Raw genomic sequence first — 20,899 nt, 5'->3', positions numbered from 1 at the left:
ACAGAAACTGCCTTGGTTGGGGAACTAGAGGAAAATCAGTATAGCAGTTCGAAAGCAAGACATTGCAAGTAGATAAATAGGTACCGCTTCGGCGGGAAAGGTAACAGCGTTCCGTGCACCTCGGTGTTCAGTCATGCCGGCCACATGACCACGGAAGCGTCTTCGGACAGCGCTGGCTCTTCAGCTTAGAAACGGGGATGAGCACCGCACCCTAGAGTCGGACACGACTGGTTGGGGACACCTTTACCTTTTTTTTTATCAGTATAAAAACACAGCCTTTAGCATATTCTTTCCAGTCGCCAGTGTTTGCAGCCCAAGACAATCTGTTGTAAGAATCTCTGCAAACATTTTTTTTATAAATGGACTATTTTAATTGTTTTATAGTGTTTAAATATATGCAATATGCCCTATTAATTATTTTATAAGGATGCATATGGAGTATTGTAACTGTTTTATATCACTTAAATGTATGCACAGGCCCTGCTTACAATGTATGCTTCTTATTGCCAAAAAACATTTTACTCAGGTGTTGTCTCATTCATGTTCTACATATCCATTGTTACAGCCCTTTGAAGAAGGCCTAAAAATAAAGAGGCCGAAACGCATCACACTTGCCATTGATACAATCATTTACAGCATACAGAGACTATTCTCTCTCTTTGTTATCCAGAAATATGGACCGAGGTGCCAGCAATATGCAGATGACACCGAGCTCTATCTTTCCTTTTCATCAAATCCAGGTGAAGCAGTGGGCGTTCTGAACTAGTACCTGGGTACAGTAATGGACAGGATGAGGTCTGATAAACTGAGACACAATCCAGACAAGATGGATGAACTGTTGGCGGGTGGTTTGTCTGCCCAGCTAAGTGATGCTCAACCTGTTCTGGAGGGGGTTGCACTCCCCCTAAAAGATCAGGTTCATAGCTTGGGGGTGTTCTTGGATCCAGAGCTGTCACTCGAGTTAGCTCTGCTTCGATTATTTAATTTTTAAATTGTAGTTTAAAACTTTTATATTGTATTTTATTGTTTCATATTTTATGGTTTTAGTTGTTGTGAACTGCCCAGAGAGTTTCAGCTATTGGGCGGTACAAAAATGTAATAAATGAATAAAAAAATATTGGTCCCTGTTACAGGGTTGTCGTTAGGTTTGCTCAGGTACAGAAGATGCAGACAAACGGGAGAGGGGTTAGAGGAGGGCAACGAAGAGGATCAGGGGACTGGAAACAAAGCCCCATGAGGAGAGACTGAAAGAACTGGGCATGTTTAGCCTTGAGAAGAGAAGACCGAGGGGAGATAGGATAGCGCTCTTCAAGTACTTGAAAGGTTGTCACAGAGAGGAAGGCCAGGATCTCTTCTCAATCATCCCAGAGTGCAGGACATGGAATAATGGGCTCAAGTTACAGGAAGCCAGATTCCGGCTGAACATCCTGACTGTTAGCAATACAACAATGGAACAAATTACCCAGAGAGATGGTGGGCTCTCCCACGCTGGAAGCATTCAAGATGAAGCTGGACAGCCACTTGTCAGGGATGCTTTGACTTGGGCTCCTGCACTGAGCAGGGGGTTGGACTCGATGGTCTTGTAGGCCCCTTCCAACCCTACTGTTCTATGATTCTATACAGAACCTTGAGTGGTGAGGCCAGGCATGAGCGAGGCTGACACCAAAAGAGAAGAAAACGCACAACCCTCAGCTGCCAGTCCTGCAAAAGTTTTATCTCCTTCACCTCCACTGCAGATAGTCCAGCCAAACTCTCACAGGAATTTCTGGAGAAGCCCCTTCTGCCTGAGCAGCAGCAGCAAGTCCAGCTAAGGAGGGGGCATTTATTTATTTATTTATTTGACTCTCTGCTTTGAATCTAGATTTTTAGAAGGCAAATATGACCCTGCTCAGATTCTAGCCACATCTCCTGTCCCCCACCGTGCCTAGCAGAAAGGAATCTGATGCAGCTCTGTCCCAGCGGAGGACGTTCAAAGACAGCTGCTCAGAGGGGCACAGACACAACACAGCCATCTACCCGCTCCAGCCCCCAATCCCATCCATCCCCGTATCCCATGGAGAGTGGATGGCGCTCTTGGGGGGGGGGGCAGAGAGATCGTGGAACTGAAACAATTCGGGGGCCACTTCCTAGCCGAACATGCTTGGATTATGATGGGGCCCTTTCCTTCTGGGGCGGGGGGATCTCTTTCCTCCACCTCCTCCGCCATGCAGGGCTCTCTCTTCTGCACCAAGCCCACCCCGCAATGTATACGCGGGGGGGGGGGGGGCTGGGTACATCTCGGAGGAGGATTCCGAGAGGAGGGCCGTGCAAGAGCAACCGCGCGGCACTTCAGGCTCAACTTTGCAGCTGGGATGCACGGGGTCAGACCGCCCCCCAAGCCCCCACCCCCGCGAAATCGAGAGCAGATGGGGGGGCTCTTCCCCTTTTCCCCTCCAACCCTCCCCGCAGAAACACGAATTCTTGGCCCCACACTTTTTCTCCTCCTCCTGGGGTTGGACTCGATGGCCTTGTAGGCCCCTTCCAACCCTACTATTCTATAACTACGCAATTCTATTCCTCCTCCATCACCCCAAGGTCAGACCCCCCCCCCCCCACACACACACACACCCTCGCCCGCTGCCATTCTGGGAGGTGTGTGTGTGTCTGGGGGGGTTCTTTACTCTTTTTCCCTCCAAGCCCCCTCCAACACAAATTCTTGGTCCCACACTTTTTCTCCTCCTCCATCACCCCAAGGCCAGACACACAAACACACACACACACACACACACACACCCCCTCGCCCGCTGCCATTCCGGGAGGAGTGTGTGCGTGGGGGGGGGTTCTTTCCTCTTTTTCCCTCCAAGCCCCCCTCCCAATACAAATACTTGCTCCCACACTTTTTCTCCTCCTCCATCACCCCGAGGCCAGACACACAAACACACACACCCCCTCGCCTGCTGCCATTCCGGGAGGAGTGTGTGTGTGGGGGGGGATCTTTCCTCTTTTTCCCTCCAAGCCCCCCTCCCAATACAAATTCTTGCTCCCACACTTTTTCTCCTCCTCCATCACCCCAAGGCCAGACACACAAACACACACACCCCCTCGCCTGCTGCCATTCCGGGAGGAGTGTGTGCGTGGGGGGGGGGGTTCTTTCCTCTTTTTCCCTCCAAGCCCCCCTCCCAATACAAATTCTTGCTCCCACACTTTTTCTCCTCCTCCATCACCCCAACGCCAGACACACAAACACACACACCCCCTCGCCTGCTGCCATTCCGGGAGGAGTGTGTGTGTGCGGGGGGATCTTTCCTCTTTTTCCCTCCAAGCCCCCCTCCCAATACAAATTCTTGCTCCCACACTTTTTCTCCTCCTCCATCACCCCAAGGCCAGACACCCCCCACACACACACCCTCGCCCGCTGCCATTCCGGGAGGAGTGTGTGTGTGGGGGGGTTCTTTTTCCCTCCAAGCCCCCCTCCCAATACAAATTCTTGCTCCCACACTTTTTCTCCTCCTCCATCACCCCAAGGCCAGACACCCCCCACACACACACCCTCGCCCGCTGCCATTCCGGGAGGAGTGTGTGTGTGGGGGGGTTCTTTTTCCCTCCAAGCCCCCCTCCCAATACAAATTCTTGGTCCCACACTTCTCCTCCTCCTCCATCACCCCAAGGCCAGAGACACACACACACACACCCTCGCCCGCTGCCATTCCGGGAGGAGTGTGTGCGTGGGGGGGTTCTTTCCTCTTTTTCCCTCCAAGCCCCCCTCCCAATACAAATTCTTGGTCCCACACTTTTTCTCCTCCTCCATCACCCCAAGGCCAGACACACACACACACACACACACACACACACACACACCCTCGCCCGCTGACATTCCGGGAGGAGTGTGTGCGTGGGGGGGGGTTCTTTCCTCTTTTTCCCTCCAAGCCCCCCTCCCAATACAAATTCTTGGTCCCACACTTTTTCTCCTCGTCCATCACCGCAAGGCCAGACACACACACACACACACACACACACACCCTCGCCCGCTGCCATTCCGGGGGTAATGTGTGCATGGGGGGGGGGTTCTTTCCTCTTTTTCCCCCCAAGCCCCCCTCCCAATACAAATTCTTGGTCCCACACTTTTTCTCCTCCTCCATCACCCCAAGGCCAGACACACACACACACACACACCCTTGCCCGCTGCCATTCCGGGAGGAGTGTGTGTGTGGGGGGGTTCTTTCCTCTTTTTCCCTCCAAGCCCCCCTCCCAATACAAATTCTGGGTCCCACACTTTTTCTCCTCCTCCATCACCCCAAGGCCAGAGACACACACACACACACACACACACACACACATGGGATGAGTTTGGGCATGGGGGGTGGGTTCTTTCCTCTTTTTCACTCCAAGCCCCCCTCCCAATACAAATTCTTGGTCCCACACTTTTTCTCCTCCTCCATCACCCCAAGGCCAGAGACACACACACACACACACACACACACACCCTCGCCCGCTGCCATTACGGGATGAGTGTGTGCGTGGGGGGGGTTCTTTCCTCTTTTCCCTCCAAGCCCCCCTCCCAATACAAATTCTTGCTCCCACACTTTTTCTCCTCCTCCATCACCCCAAGGCCAGACACACACACACACACACACACAAACACACGCACCCTCGCCCGATGCCATTCCGGGAGGAGTGTGTGCGTGGGGGGGGTCTTTCCTCTTTTTCCCTCCAAGCCCCCCTCCCAATACAAATTCTTGCTCCCACACTTTTTCTCCTCCTCCATCACCCCAAGGCCAGACACACACACACACACACACACACCCTCGCCCGCTGCCATTCCGGGAGGAGTGTGTGTGTGGGGGGGTTCTTTCCTCTTTTTCCCTCCAAGCCCCCCTCCCAATACAAATTCTTGGTCCCACACTTCTCCTCCTCCTCCATCACCCCAAGGCCAGACACACACACACACACACACCCTCGCCCGCTGCCATTCCGGAAGGAGTGTGTGTGTGGGGGGGGTTGTTTCCTCTTTTTCCCTCCAAGCCCCCCTCCCAATACAAATTCTTGGTCCCACACTTTTTCTCCTCCTCCATCACCCCAAGGCCAGACACACACACACACACACACCCTCGCCCGCTGCCATTTCGGGAGGAGTGTGTGCGTGGGGGGGGTTCTTTCCTCTTTTTACCTCCAAGCCCCCCTCCCAATACAAATTCTTGCTCCCACACTTTTTCTCCTCCTCCATCACCCCAAGGCCAGACACACACACACACACACACACACACCCTCGCCCGCTGCCATTCCGGGAGGAGTGTGTGCGTGGGGGGGGTTCTTTCCTCTTTTTCACTCCAAGCCCCCCTCCCAATACAAATTCTGGGTCCCACACTTTTTCTCCTCCTCCATCACCCCAAGGCCAGACACACACACACACACACACACCCTCGCCAGCTGCCATTCCGGGAGGAGTGTGTGCGTGGGGGGGGGGGTTCTTTCCTCTTTTTCCCTCCAAGCCCCCTCCCAATACAAATTCTTGGTCCCACACTTTTTCTCCTCCTCCATCACCCCAAGGCCAGACACACACACACACACACACACCCTCGCCCGCTGCCATTCCGGGAGGAATGTGTGCATGGGGGGGGGGGTTCTTTCCTCTTTTTCCCTCCAAGCCCCCCTCCCAATACAAATTCTGGGTCCCACACTTTTTCTCCTCCTCCATCACCCCAAGGCCAGAGACACACACACACACACACACGCACTCCCTCGCCCGCTGCCATTCCGGGAGGAGTGTGTGTGTGTATGGGGGGGGTTCTTTCCTCTTTTTCCCTCCAAGCCCCCCTCCCAATACAAATTCTTGGTCCCACACTTTTTCTCCTCCTCCATCACCCCAAGACCAGACACACACACACACACACACACACCCTCGCCCGCTGCCATTCCGGGAGGAGTGTGTGCGTGGGGGGGGGTTCTTTCCTCTTTTTCCCTCCAAGCCCCCCTCCCAATACAAATTCTTGGTCCCACACTTTTTCTCCTCCTCCATCACCCCAAGGCCACACACACACATACACACACACACCCTCGCCCGCTGCCATTCCGGGAGGAGTGTGTGCGTGGGGGGGGGGTTCTTTCCTCTTTTTCCCTCCAAGCCCCCCTCCCAATACAAATTCTTGCTCCCACACTTTTTCTCCTCCTCCATCACCCCAAGGCCAGACACACACACACACACACACACACACACGCACCCTCGCCAGCTGCCATTCCGGGAGGAGTGTGTGTGTGGGGGGGGGGTTCTTTCCTCTTTTTCCCTCCAAGCCCCCCTCCCAATACAAATTCTTGGTCCCACACTTTTTCTCCTCCTCCATCATAGAATCATAGAATAGTAGGGTTGGAAGGGGCCTACAAGGCCATCGAGTCCAACCCCCTGCTCAATGCAGGAATCCAAGTCAGAGCATCCCTGACAAATGGCTGTCCAGCCTCGTCTTGAAGGCCTCCAGTGTGGGAGAGCCCACCACCTCCCCAGGTAATTGGTTCCATTGCCGTATTGCTCTGACACTCAGGAAGTTTTTCCTGATGTTCAGTCGGAATCTGGCTTCCTGTAACTTGAGCCCATTATTCCGTGTCCTGCACTCTGGGATGATCAAGAAGAGATCCTGGCCTTCTTCTCTGTGACAACCTTTCAAGTACTTGAAGAGCGCTATCATATCTCCCCTCAGTCTTCTCTTCTCAAGGCTAAACATGCCCAGTTCTTTCAGTCTCTCTTCATAGGGCTTTGTTTCCAGTCCCCTGATCATCTTTGTTGCCCTCCTTTGAACCCTCTCCAGCTTGTCTGCATCCTTCTTAAAGTGTGGTGCCCAGAACTGGACACAGTACTCCAGATGAGGCCTAACCAGTGCTGAGTAGAGGGGAACTAGTACTTCCCGGGATTTGGAAGCGATGCTTCTATGAATGCAGCCCAAAATAGCATTTGCCTTTTTTGCAGCCACATCACATTGTTGGCTCATATTCAGCTTGTGATCGACGACAATTCCAAGATCCTTCTCGCTCGTAGTGTGGTTGAGCCACGTATCCCCCATCTTGTAACTGTGCATTTGGTTTCTTTTTCCTAGGTGCAGAACTTGGCATTTGTCCCTATTAAATGCCATTCTGTTGTTTTCTGCCCAGCACTCCAGTCTATCCAGATCACTTTGAATTTTGTTTCTGTCTTCCAAAGTATTAGCTATCCCTCCCAATTTTGTGTCATCTGCAAATTTGATCAGCATTCCCTGCACCTCCTCCTCCAAGTCATTAATAAAAATATTGAAGAGCACTGGGCCCAGGACTGAGCCCTGCGGTACCCCACTCGTTACCTCTCCCCAGCTTGAGAAGGTCCCATTGATAAGCACTCTTTGAGTCCGATTCTGTAGCCAACTGTGGATCCACTGGATCGTTGTTTCATCTAGCCCACTTCGAGCTAGTTTGCTCATCAGGATATCATGGGGCACTTTGTCGAAAGCTTTGCTGAAGTCGAGGTATATGATGTCTACAGCATTCCCACGGTCTACAAGGGAGGTGACTTGATCAAAAAATGAGATCAGATTTGTCTGGCAGGACTTGTTTTTGACAAATCCATGTTGGCTTCGAGTAATCACTGCATTGTTGTCAAGGTGCTTCCAGATGGATTGCTTTATGATCTGCTCCAGAATTTTCCCAGGGATTGATGTCAGACTGACTGGTCTGTAGTTCCCAGGTTCCTCCTTTTTACCCTTTTTGAAGATAGGGACAACGTTAGCCCTCCTCCAGTCATCTGGCACTTCCCCGGTCCTCCATGATTTCTCAAAGAGAATAGACAGCGGTTCTGAGAGCTCTTCTGCCAGTTCCTTTATGACTCTAGGATGCAGTTCATCTGGCCCTGGAGATTTGAACTCATTCAAAGTAATGAGGTGTTCCTTGACCATATGCCTGTCGATCTCAAGCTGCAATCCTGCCCCTTCAGCCTGTACTTCGCCTTTGCCAGGGGGGTCATAGACCCTCTTTTGGGAGAAGACTGAGCCAAAGTAGGAATTGAGCACCTCTGCCTTTTCTTTGTCCTCTGTTATCATTTTGCCATCCTTATTTAATAGCTGAACAACCATTTCTTTCCTCTGCCTTTTACTATGCACGTAGCTGAAGAAAGCCTTTTTGTTGTTTTTAGCATCCCTCGCTAACCTCACCTCGTTCTCCGCTTTAGCCTTCCTGACGCCATCCCTGCAATTCTGTGCTACCTGCCTGTACTCTTCCTTTGTTACTTGGCCTTCTTTCCACTTCCTATATGTGTCCTTTTTTGTTTTCAGGTCATCCCTAAGCTTTTTGTGAAGCCACATTGGCTTCTTCTGTTGTCTTCCACCTTTTCTTCTTGTTGGAATTGTTTGTGATTGTGCCTTGAGAATTTCCTTTTTTAAAAGTTCCCACCCATCTTGGACTCCTTTTCTCGCTAGCATTGCTTGCCATGGGACCTTACTGATCATTGTTCTGAGTTTATTAAAATCAGCTTTCCTAAAATCCAGGGTACGCGTTTGAGTACACTCGGCTTTTGCTTCCCTTAGAACCAAGAACTCAAGTACAACATGGTCGCTTTCCCCCAGAGTTCCTGTAACTGCTACTTTATCCACTAAGTCATCTCTGTTGGTTAGGATCAAGTCAAGGATAGCCGATCCTCTAGTTCCTTCCTCTACTTTCTGTAGGAGGAAGTTATCCGCCACACAAGTCAGGAATTTCCTGGAGGGGCCATGTTTTGCAGAATTTGTCTCCCAACAAATATCGGGGAAATTGAAGTCCCCCATTACTACTACATCATGCTTCCTTAAAACATTGGCTATTTGCTTTTCAAAAGTTTCATCCTTGGCTTCTCCTTGATTGGGTGGCCGGTAGTAGACTCCGACCACCAGGTTCCTTTTATTCTTTGCTCCATTTATTTCAACCCAGATGCTCTCGATGGGGCTACCAAGCTCCTCCTCCTGTATTTCTGTGCAGAGATATGTATTTTTCACATACAGTGCAACCCCGCCTCCCTTTCTGTTCCTCCTGTTCTTTTTGAACAAGTTATATCCTTCAACTGCTGTATTCCAGTCATGAGAGTCATCCCACCAAGTCTCAGTTATACCTATCAAGTCATAATTTCCCTCCTGTATTAAGAGTTCAAGTTCGTTCTGTTTGTTTCCCATACTCTGGGCATTAGTATATAGACATCGAAGACTATGTGCTTCATAGTCTGGCTTTCTTCCTACATGTGTCTGAAGACTATTATTGGGCGCTATCAGCGCTGTTCTCTCCATTGCAGTGCATGCGCCTACGTCCATTGTTACCCCCAACATTACATCTCCCTTCCCCGTAGGATTCAGTTTAAAGCCCTCCTGATGAAGTTCTTCATGCTGTGGCCAAACACGTTCTTCCCAGCCTTTGTGAGGTGCAACCCATCCCTAGCCAACAGCCCATCTTCCAGGAAGTATAGCCCGTGGTCCCAGAATCCAAATCTCTCTTGTCGGCACCACCTTCGTAGCCAGTCATTCACCCGGAGTATTTTTCGTTCCCTTTCTATCCCTCTTCTAACTACTGGAAGGATGGATGAGAAAACTATCTGGGCCCCAAAGTTCTTGAGTTTCCTTCCCAAAGCTTCAAAGTCTGACGTGATCTCTTCGTAGCTCCGCTTGGCGGTATCATTTGTTCCCACATGGATGAGAAGAAAGGGATACCTGTCAGTGGGCTTTATGAGTGCAGGCAACCTTTCAGTCACGTCTCTAATCTGTCCTCCCGGGAGACAACATACCTGGCGAGTCCATGGGTCTTCGCGACATACTTGGGTCTCGATCCCACGCAGCAAGGAGTCTCCCACTACTACCACTCTTCTCTTCTTCTTCTTGTAGGCCTGGGTTTCATCGCCTCTGTTTGACTGACCTTTAGCCTCTTGCTCACTCTCATGCAGGTTCCCCTGTGATTCTTCCTCTGCAGGCTGTCCTCCAGTCTCATCTGCAAGTACCTGGAATCGGTTCCACAGCTCCACCGCTTCCACTGGTGCAGAGTGGCGTCTAGTTCTTCTTCTCCTAACTGTCACCGTTTTCCAAGGAGTATCCTCTACTCCATTTTTCTTCACCTCAGCATTTCCCACTGCCTCATCTTGCTGTTGCTCTTCAAGCTTCTGGTCTGCCCTTTGCTGCTGTAGTTCCCCCATTCTGTTCAAGAACTCTTCGTGTTCTCTTATTCCCCGGAGGGTTGACAGTCGCCGCTCCAGTCCACTTACTTTTTCCTCCAGCAGCGTGATCAACTTGCACTTGTTGCAGGTGTAGGCCATGTTGTTCTCAGGCAAGAAAACAAACATTGCACACACCTTGCAGGTCACCACCACTGGAGAGTCTTGTCCTTCCATTGCCTCTTTTCCCTTTTTGTGTCTAGCTTTGTGATTGTTCTAGACTAGCCTGTGCCTGCTCCTCTACTCAGTAGAGGTTAAAAGCAGAGTCCCACTCTTAGCCTCTGTCTCCTTTGTCTCCTTTGTCTCTTCAACCACTGCAACTCCCCTGGCCAACTCCTGTTTGCTCCCCCTGTTCGCTCGCTCTGTTCGCTCGCTCTCTGGGAGCTTGCCTGCTTCTGTAGTCCCTGGACCAGCTGGAGCAGCTTGCTCTGCTCTGCTCTCTGTGTCACCCCAAGTGTGTCACCCCAAGGTGTGTCACCCCAAGGCCACACACACACACACACACACACACACTCGCCCGCTGCCATTCCGGGAGGAGTGTGTGCGTGGGGGGGGGTTCTTTCCTCTTTTTCCCTCCAAGCCACCCTCCCAATACAAATTCTTGGTCCCACACTTTTTCTCCTCCTCCATCACCCCAAGGCCACACACACACACACACACACACACCCTCGCCCGCTGCCATTCCGGGAGGAGTGTGTGCGTGGGGGGGGGGTTCTTTCCTCTTTTTCCCTCCAAGCCCCCCTCCCAATACAAATTCTTGCTCCCACACTTTTTCTCCTCCTCCATCACCCCAAGGCCAGACACACACACACACCCTCGCCAGCTGCCATTCCGGGAGGAGTGTGTGTGTGGGGGGGGTTCTTTCTTCTTTTTCCCTCCAAGCCCCCCTCCCAATACAAATTCTTGGTCCCACACTTTTTCTCCTCCTCCATCACCCCAAGGCCAGACACACACACACACACACACACACCCTCGCCCGCTGCCATTCCGGGAGGAATGTGTGCATGGGGGGGGGTTCTTTCCTCTTTTTCCCTCCAAGCCCCCCTCCCAATACAAATTCTGGGTCCCACACTTTTTCTCCTCCTCCATCACCCCAAGGCCAGAGACACACAAACACACACACGCACACCCTCGCCCGCTGCCATTCCGGGAGGAGTGTGTGTGTGTGTGGGGGGGGTTCTTTCCTCTTTTTCCCTCCAAGCCCCCCTCCCAATACAAATTCTTGGTCCCACACTTTTTCTCCTCCTCCATCACCCCAAGGCCACACACACACACACACACACACCCTCGCCCGCTGCCATTCCGGGAGGAGTGTGTGCGTGGGGGGGGGTTCTTTCCTCTTTTTCCCTCCAAGCCCCCCTCCCAATACAAATTCTTGCTCCCACACTTTTTCTCCTCCTCCATCACCCCAAGGCTAGACACACACACACACGCACACACACACCCTCGCCAGCTGCCATTCCGGGAGGAGTGTGTGTGTGGGGGGGGTTCTTTCCTCTTTTTCCCTCCAAGCCCCCCTCCCAATACAAATTCTTGGTCCCACACTTTTTCTCCTCCTCCATCACCCCAAGGCCAGACACACACACACACACACACAGACACGCACACCCTCGCTCGCTGCCATTCCGGGAGGAGTGTGTGTGTGTGGGGGGGTTCTTTCCTCTTTTTCCCCCCAAGCCCCCCTCCCAATACAAATTCTTGCTCCCACACTTTTTCTCCTCCTCCATCACCCCAAGGCCAGACACACAAACACACACACCCCCTCGCCTGCTGCCATTCCGGGAGGAGTGTGTGCGTGGGGGGGGGGTTCTTTCCTCTTTTTCCCTCCAAGCCCCCCTCCCAATACAAATTCTTGCTCCCACACTTTTTCTCCTCCTCCATCACCCCAACGCCAGACACACAAACACACACACCCCCTCGCCTGCTGCCATTCCGGGAGGAGTGTGTGTGTGCGGGGGGATCTTTCCTCTTTTTCCCTCCAAGCCCCCCTCCCAATACAAATTCTTGCTCCCACACTTTTTCTCCTCCTCCATCACCCCAAGGCCAGACACCCCCCACACACACACCCTCGCCCGCTGCCATTCCGGGAGGAGTGTGTGTGTGGGGGGGTTCTTTTTCCCTCCAAGCCCCCCTCCCAATACAAATTCTTGCTCCCACACTTTTTCTCCTCCTCCATCACCCCAAGGCCAGACACCCCCCACACACACACCCTCGCCCGCTGCCATTCCGGGAGGAGTGTGTGTGTGGGGGGGTTCTTTTTCCCTCCAAGCCCCCCTCCCAATACAAATTCTTGGTCCCACACTTCTCCTCCTCCTCCATCACCCCAAGGCCAGAGACACACACACACACACCCTCGCCCGCTGCCATTCCGGGAGGAGTGTGCGCGTGGGGGGGTTCTTTCCTCTTTTTCCCTCCAAGCCCCCCTCCCAATACAAATTCTTGGTCCCACACTTTTTCTCCTCCTCCATCACCCCAAGGCCAGACACACACACACACACACACACACACACACCCTCGCCCGCTGCCATTCCGGGAGGAGTGTGTGCGTGGGGGGGGGTTCTTTCCTCTTTTTCCCTCCAAGCCCCCCTCCCAATACAAATTCTTGGTCCCACACTTTTTCTCCTCCTCCATCACCGCAAGGCCAGACACACACACACACACACACACCCTCGCCCGCTGCCATTCCGGGGGTAATGTGTGCATGGGGGGGGGGTTCTTTCCTCTTTTTCCCCCCAAGCCCCCCTCCCAATACAAATTCTTGGTCCCACACTTTTTCTCCTCCTCCATCACCCCAAGGCCAGACACACACACACACACACACCCTTGCCCGCTGCCATTCCGGGATGAGTGTGTGTGTGGGGGGGTTCTTTCCTCTTTTTCCCTCCAAGCCCCCCTCCCAATACAAATTCTGGGTCCCACACTTTTTCTCCTCCTCCATCACCCCAAGGCCAGACACACACACACACACACACACACACACACACACGGGATGAGTTTGTGCATGGGGGGTGGGTTCTTTCCTCTTTTTCACTCCAAGCCCCCCTCCCAATACAAATTCTTGGTCCCACACTTTTTCTCCTCCTCCATCACCCCAAGGCCAGAGACACACACACACACACACACACACACCCTCGCCCGCTGCCATTCCGGGAGGAGTGTGTGCGTGGGGGGGGTTCTTTCCTCTTTTCCCTCCAAGCCCCCCTCCCAATACAAATTCTTGCTCCCACACTTTTTCTCCTCCTCCATCACCCCAAGGCCAGACACACACACACACACACACACAAACACACGCACCCTCGCCCGCTGCCATTCCGGGAGGAGTGTGTGTGTGGGGGGGTTCTTTCCTCTTTTTCCCTCCAAGCCCCCCTCCCAATACAAATTCTTGGTCCCACACTTCTCCTCCTCCTCCATCACCCCAAGGCCAGACACACACACACACACACACCCTCGCCCGCTGCCATTCCGGAAGGAGTGTGTGTGTGGGGGGGGTTGTTTCCTCTTTTTCCCTCCAAGCCCCCCTCCCAATACAAATTCTTGGTCCCACACTTTTTCTCCTCCTCCATCACCCCAAGGCCAGACACACACACACACACACACCCTCGCCCGCTGCCATTTCGGGAGGAGTGTGTGCGTGGGGGGGGTTCTTTCCTCTTTTTCCCTCCAAGCCCCCCTCCCAATACAAATTCTTGCTCCCACACTTTTTCTCCTCCTCCATCACCCCAAGGCCAGACACACACACACACACACACACACACACCCTCGCCCGCTGCCATTCCGGGAGGAGTGTGTGCGTGGGGGGGGTTCTTTCCTCTTTTTCACTCCAAGCCCCCCTCCCAATACAAATTCTGGGTCCCACACTTTTTCTCCTCCTCCATCACCCCAAGGCCAGACACACACACACACACACACACACACACACCCTCGCCCACTGCCATTCCGGGAGGAATGTGTGCATGGGGGGGGGGGTTCTTTCCTCTTTTTCCCTCCAAGCCCCCCTCCCAATACAAATTCTTGGTCCCACACTTTTTCTCCTCCTCCATCACCCCAAGGCCAGACACACACACACACACACACACACCCTCGCCAGCTGCCATTCCGGGAGGAGTGTGTGCGTGGGGGGGGGGTTCTTTCCTCTTTTTCCCTCCAAGCCCCCCTCCCAATACAAATTCTTGGTCCCACACTTTTTCTCATCCTCCATCACCCCAAGGCCAGACACACACACACACACACACGCACCCTCGCCCGCTGCCATTCCGGGAGGAGTGTGTGCGTGGGGGGGGTTCTTTCCTCTTTTCCCTCCAAGCCCCCCTCCCAATACAAATTCTTGGTCCCACACTTTTTCTCCTCCTCCATCACCCCAAGGCCAGACACACACACACACACACACACACACCCTCGCCCGCTGCCATTCCGGGAGGAGTGTGTGTGTGTGTGGGGGGGGTTCTTTCCTCTTTTTCCCTCCAAGCCCCCCTCCCAATACAAATTCTTGGTCCCACACTTTTTCTCCTCCTCCATCACCCCAAGGCCACACACACACACACACACACACCCTCGCCCGCTGCCATTCCGGGAGGAGTGTGTGCGTGGGGGGGGGTTCTTTCCTCTTTTTCCCTCCAAGCCCCCCTCCCAATACAAATTCTTGCTCCCACACTTTTTCTCCTCCTCCATCACCCCAAGGCTAGACACACACACACACGCACACACACACCCTCGCCAGCTGCCATTCCGGGAGGAGTGTGTGTGTGGGGGGGGTTCTTTCCTCTTTTTCCCTCCAAGCCCCCCTCCCAATACAAATTCTTGGTCCCACACTTTTTCTCCTCCTCCATCACCCCAAGGCCAGACACACACACACACACACACAGACACGCACACCCTCGCTCGCTGCCATTCCGGGAGGAGTGTGTGTGTGTGGGGGGGTTCTTTCCTCTTTTTCCCCCCAAGCCCCCCTCCCAATACAAATTCTTGCTCCCACACTTTTTCTCCTCCTCCATCACCCCAAGGCCAGACACACAAACACACACACCCCCTCGCCTGCTGCCATTCCGGGAGGAGTGTGTGCGTGGGGGGGGGGTTCTTTCCTCTTTTTCCCTCCAAGCCCCCCTCCCAATACAAATTCTTGCTCCCACACTTTTTCTCCTCCTCCATCACCCCAACGCCAGACACACAAACACACACACCCCCTCGCCTGCTGCCATTCCGGGAGGAGTGTGTGTGTGCGGGGGGATCTTTCCTCTTTTTCCCTCCAAGCCCCCCTCCCAATACAAATTCTTGCTCCCACACTTTTTCTCCTCCTCCATCACCCCAAGGCCAGACACCCCCCACACACACACCCTCGCCCGCTGCCATTCCGGGAGGAGTGTGTGTGTGGGGGGGTTCTTTTTCCCTCCAAGCCCCCCTCCCAATACAAATTCTTGCTCCCACACTTTTTCTCCTCCTCCATCACCCCAAGGCCAGACACCCCCCACACACACACCCTCGCCCGCTGCCATTCCGGGAGGAGTGTGTGTGTGGGGGGGTTCTTTTTCCCTCCAAGCCCCCCTCCCAATACAAATTCTTGGTCCCACACTTCTCCTCCTCCTCCATCACCCCAAGGCCAGAGACACACACACACACACCCTCGCCCGCTGCCATTCCGGGAGGAGTGTGCGCGTGGGGGGGTTCTTTCCTCTTTTTCCCTCCAAGCCCCCCTCCCAATACAAATTCTTGGTCCCACACTTTTTCTCCTCCTCCATCACCCCAAGGCCAGACACACACACACACACACACACACACACACCCTCGCCCGCTGCCATTCCGGGAGGAGTGTGTGCGTGGGGGGGGGTTCTTTCCTCTTTTTCCCTCCAAGCCCCCCTCCCAATACAAATTCTTGGTCCCACACTTTTTCTCCTCCTCCATCACCGCAAGGCCAGACACACACACACACACACACACCCTCGCCCGCTGCCATTCCGGGGGTAATGTGTGCATGGGGGGGGGGTTCTTTCCTCTTTTTCCCCCCAAGCCCCCCTCCCAATACAAATTCTTGGTCCCACACTTTTTCTCCTCCTCCATCACCCCAAGGCCAGACACACACACACACACACACCCTTGCCCGCTGCCATTCCGGGATGAGTGTGTGTGTGGGGGGGTTCTTTCCTCTTTTTCCCTCCAAGCCCCCCTCCCAATACAAATTCTGGGTCCCACACTTTTTCTCCTCCTCCATCACCCCAAGGCCAGAGACACACACACACACACACACACACACACACACACGGGATGAGTTTGTGCATGGGGGGTGGGTTCTTTCCTCTTTTTCACTCCAAGCCCCCCTCCCAATACAAATTCTTGGTCCCACACTTTTTCTCCTCCTCCATCACCCCAAGGCCAGAGACACACACACACACACACACACACACCCTCGCCCGCTGCCATTCCGGGAGGAGTGTGTGCGTGGGGGGGGTTCTTTCCTCTTTTCCCTCCAAGCCCCCCTCCCAATACAAATTCTTGCTCCCACACTTTTTCTCCTCCTCCATCACCCCAAGGCCAGACACACACACACACACACACACAAACACACGCACCCTCGCCCGCTGCCATTCCGGGAGGAGTGTGTGTGTGGGGGGGTTCTTTCCTCTTTTTCCCTCCAAGCCCCCCTCCCAATACAAATTCTTGGTCCCACACTTCTCCTCCTCCTCCATCACCCCAAGGCCAGACACACACACACACACACACCCTCGCCCGCTGCCATTCCGGAAGGAGTGTGTGTGTGGGGGGGGTTGTTTCCTCTTTTTCCCTCCAAGCCCCCCTCCCAATACAAATTCTTGGTCCCACACTTTTTCTCCTCCTCCATCACCCCAAGGCCAGACACACACACACACACACACCCTCGCCCGCTGCCATTTCGGGAGGAGTGTGTGCGTGGGGGGGGTTCTTTCCTCTTTTTCCCTCCAAGCCCCCCTCCCAATACAAATTCTTGCTCCCACACTTTTTCTCCTCCTCCATCACCCCAAGGCCAGACACACACACACACACACACACACACACCCTCGCCCGCTGCCATTCCGGGAGGAGTGTGTGCGTGGGGGGGGTTCTTTCCTCTTTTTCACTCCAAGCCCCCCTCCCAATACAAATTCTGGGTCCCACACTTTTTCTCCTCCTCCATCACCCCAAGGCCAGACACACACACACACACACACACACACACCCTCGCCCACTGCCATTCCGGGAGGAATGTGTGCATGGGGGGGGGGGTTCTTTCCTCTTTTTCCCTCCAAGCCCCCCTCCCAATACAAATTCTTGGTCCCACACTTTTTCTCCTCCTCCATCACCCCAAGGCCAGACACACACACACACACACACACACCCTCGCCAGCTGCCATTCCGGGAGGAGTGTGTGCGTGGGGGGGGGGTTCTTTCCTCTTTTTCCCTCCAAGCCCCCCTCCCAATACAAATTCTTGGTCCCACACTTTTTCTCCTCCTCCATCACCCCAAGGCCAGACACACACACACACACACACACCCTCGCCCGCTGCCATTCCGGGAGGAATGTGTGCATGGGGGGGGGGTTCTTTCCTCTTTTTCCCTCCAAGCCCCCCTCCCAATACAAATTCTGGGTCCCACACTTTTTCTCCTCCTCCATCACCCCAAGGCCAGAGACACACACACACACACACACGCACTCCCTCGCCCGCTGCCATTCCGGGAGGAGTGTGTGTGTGTATGGGGGGGGTTCTTTCCTCTTTTTCCCTCCAAGCCCCCCTCCCAATACAAATTCTTGGTCCCACACTTTTTCTCCTCCTCCATCACCCCAAGACCAGACACACACACACACACACACACACACACCCTCGCCCGCTGCCATTCCGGGAGGAGTGTGTGCGTGGGGGGGGGGTTCTTTCCTCTTTTTCCCTCCAAGCCCCCCTCCCAATACAAATTCTTGGTCCCACACTTTTTCTCCTCCTCCATCACCCCAAGGCCACACACACACATACACACACACACCCTCGCCCGCTGCCATTCCGGGAGGAGTGTGTGCGTGGGGGGGGGGTTCTTTCCTCTTTTTCCCTCCAAGCCCCCCTCCCAATACAAATTCTTGCTCCCACACTTTTTCTCCTCCTCCATCACCCCAAGGCCAGACACACACACACACACACACACACACGCACCCTCGCCAGCTGCCATTCCGGGAGGAGTGTGTGGGGGGGGGGTTCTTTCCTCTTTTTCCCTCCAAGCCCCCCTCCCAATACAAATTCTTGGTCCCACACTTTTTCTCCTCCTCCATCACCCCAAGGCCACACACACACACACACACACACCCTCGCCCGCTGCCATTCCGGGAGGAGTGTGTGCGTGGGGGGGGGTTCTTTCCTCTTTTTCCCTCCAAGCCCCCCTCCCAATACAAATTCTTGGTCCCACACTTTTTCTCCTCCTCCATCACCCCAAGGCCACACACACACACACACACACACACCCTCGCCCGCTGCCATTCCGGGAGGAGTGTGTGCATGGGGGGGGGGGTTTGTTTCCTCTTTTCCCTCCAAGCCCCCCTCCCAATACAAATTCTTGCTCCCACACTTTTTCTCCTCCTCCATCACCCCAAGGCCAGACACACACACACACCCTCGCCAGCTGCCATTCCGGGAGGAGTGTGTGTGTGGGGGGGGTTCTTTCTTCTTTTTCCCTCCAAGCCCCCCTCCCAATACAAATTCTTGGTCCCACACTTTTTCTCCTCCTCCATCACCCCAAGGCCAGACACACACACACACACACACCCTCGCCCGCTGCCATTCCGGGAGGAATGTGTGCATGGGGGGGGGTTCTTTCCTCTTTTTCCCTCCAAGCCCCCCTCCCAATACAAATTCTTGGTCCCACACTTTTTCTCCTCCTCCATCACCCCAAGGCCACACACACACACACACACAAACACCCTCGCCTGCTGCCATTCCGGGAGGAGTGTGTGCGTGGGGGGGGGTTCTTTCCTCTTTTTCCCTCCAAGCCCCCCTCCCAATACAAATTCTTGCTCCCACACTTTTTCTCCTCCTCCATCACCCCAAGGCTAGACACACACACACACGCACACACACACCCTCGCCAGCTGCCATTCCGGGAGGAGTGTGTGTGTGGGGGGGGTTCTTTCCTCTTTTTCCCTCCAAGCCCCCCTCCCAATACAAATTCTTGGTCCCACACTTTTTCTCCTCCTCCATCACCCCAAGGCCAGACACACACACACACACACACAGACACGCACACCCTCGCTCGCTGCCATTCCGGGAGGAGTGTGTGTGTGTGGGGGGGTTCTTTCCTCTTTTTCCCCCCAAGCCCCCCTCCCAATACAAATTCTTGGTCCCACACTTTTTCTCCTCCTCCATCACCCCAAGGCCAGACACACACACACACACACACACACGCTGCCATTCCGGGAGGAGTGTGTGTGTGGGGGGGGTTCTTTCTTCTTTTTCCCTCCAAGCCCCCCTCCCAATACAAATTCTTGGTCCCACACTTTTTCTCCTCCTCCATCACCCCAAGGCCAGACACACACACACACACACACCCTCGCCCGCTGCCATTCCGGGAGGAATGTGTGCGTGGGGGGGGGTTCTTTCCTCTTTTTCCCTCCAAGCCCCCCTCCCAATACAAATTCTGGGTCCCACACTTTTTCTCCTCCTCCATCACCCCAAGGCCAGAGACACACAAACACACACACGCACACCCTCGCCCGCTGCCATTCCGGGAGGAGTGTGTGTGTGTGTGGGGGGGGTTCTTTCCTCTTTTTCCCTCCAAGCCCCCCTCCCAATACAAATTCTTGGTCCCACACTTTTTCTCCTCCTCCATCACCCCAAGGCCACACACACACACACACACACACACCCTCGCCCGCTGCCATTCCGGGAGGAGTGTGTGCGTGGGGGGGGGTTCTTTCCTCTTTTTCCCTCCAAGCCCCCCTCCCAATACAAATTCTTGGTCCCACACTTTTTCTCCTCCTCCATCACCCCAAGGCCAGACACACACACACACACACACACAAACGCACACCCTCGCTCGCTGCCATTCCGGGAGGAGTGTGTGTGTGGGGGGGGTTCTTTCCTCTTTTTCCCCCCAAGCCCCCCTCCCAATACAAATTCTTGGTCCCACACTTTTTCTCCTCCTCCATCACCCCAAGGCCAGACACACACACACACACACACGCACCCTCGCCCGCTGCCATTCCGGGAGGAGTGTGTGCGTGGGGGGGGTTCTTTCCTCTTTTCCCTCCAAGCCCCCCTCCCAATACAAATTCTTGGTCCCACACTTTTTCTCCTCCTCCATCACCCCAAGGCCAGACACACACACACACACACACACACACACACACGCACCCTCGCCCGCTGCCATTCCGGGAGGAGTGTGTGCGTGGGGGGGGGTCTTTCCTCTTTTTCCCTCCAAGCCCCCCTCCCAATACAAATTCTTGGTCCCACACTTTTTCTCCTCCTCCATCACCCCAAGGCCAGACACACACACACACACACACCCTCGCCCGCTGCCATTCCGGAAGGAGTGTGTGTGTGGGGGGGTTCTTTCCTCTTTTTCCCTCCAAGCCCCCCTCCCAATACAAATTCTTGGTCCCACACTTCTTCTCCTCCTCCATCACCCCAAGGCCAGACACACACACACACACACACCCTCGCCCGCTGCCATTCCGGGAGGAGTGTGTGCGTGGGGGGGGGGGGTTCTTTCCTCTTTTTCCCTCCAAGCCCCCCTCCCAATACAAATTCTTGGTCTCACACT

At 54.2% G+C, this 20,899-nt stretch overlaps 2 protein-coding genes across 13 annotated transcripts in view; one reads left to right on the top strand and one right to left on the bottom strand.

Annotated features, from left to right (window-relative positions):
• LOC146356234 (uncharacterized) overlaps positions 1-20,899 on the top strand; it is a 943,348-nt gene that overhangs the window by 741,132 nt on the left and 181,317 nt on the right. The gene's annotated exons all lie outside the window — the stretch shown is intronic.
• Positions 1-20,899, bottom strand: part of LOC146356240 (uncharacterized) — a 44,190-nt gene that overhangs the window by 9,446 nt on the left and 13,845 nt on the right. For 2 of the 12 annotated variants that reach the window (XM_084831813.1, XM_084831811.1), the window contains exon 2: positions 1,463-1,656. The exons of 5 other annotated variants lie outside the window; for them this stretch is intronic. The gene's annotated coding sequence lies outside the window, so the exon portion shown is untranslated. Of the gene's footprint in view, positions 1-84; positions 248-1,462; positions 1,657-5,397; positions 5,417-20,899 lie in introns of those variants that run through there. 5 more of the 12 variants (XM_084831807.1, XM_084831806.1, XM_084831812.1 and 2 more) reach the window with 3 other exon arrangements.

Source organism: Heloderma suspectum, chromosome 2 (assembly GCF_057233095.1).
Source record: "Heloderma suspectum isolate Gila_16-S chromosome 2, 16-S_ref, whole genome shotgun sequence".
Classification (NCBI taxonomy): domain Eukaryota; kingdom Metazoa; phylum Chordata; class Lepidosauria; order Squamata; family Helodermatidae; genus Heloderma; species Heloderma suspectum.
Note: the sequence above shows the minus strand (reverse complement) of the source record. Positions and strands in the feature narration are given on the sequence as shown.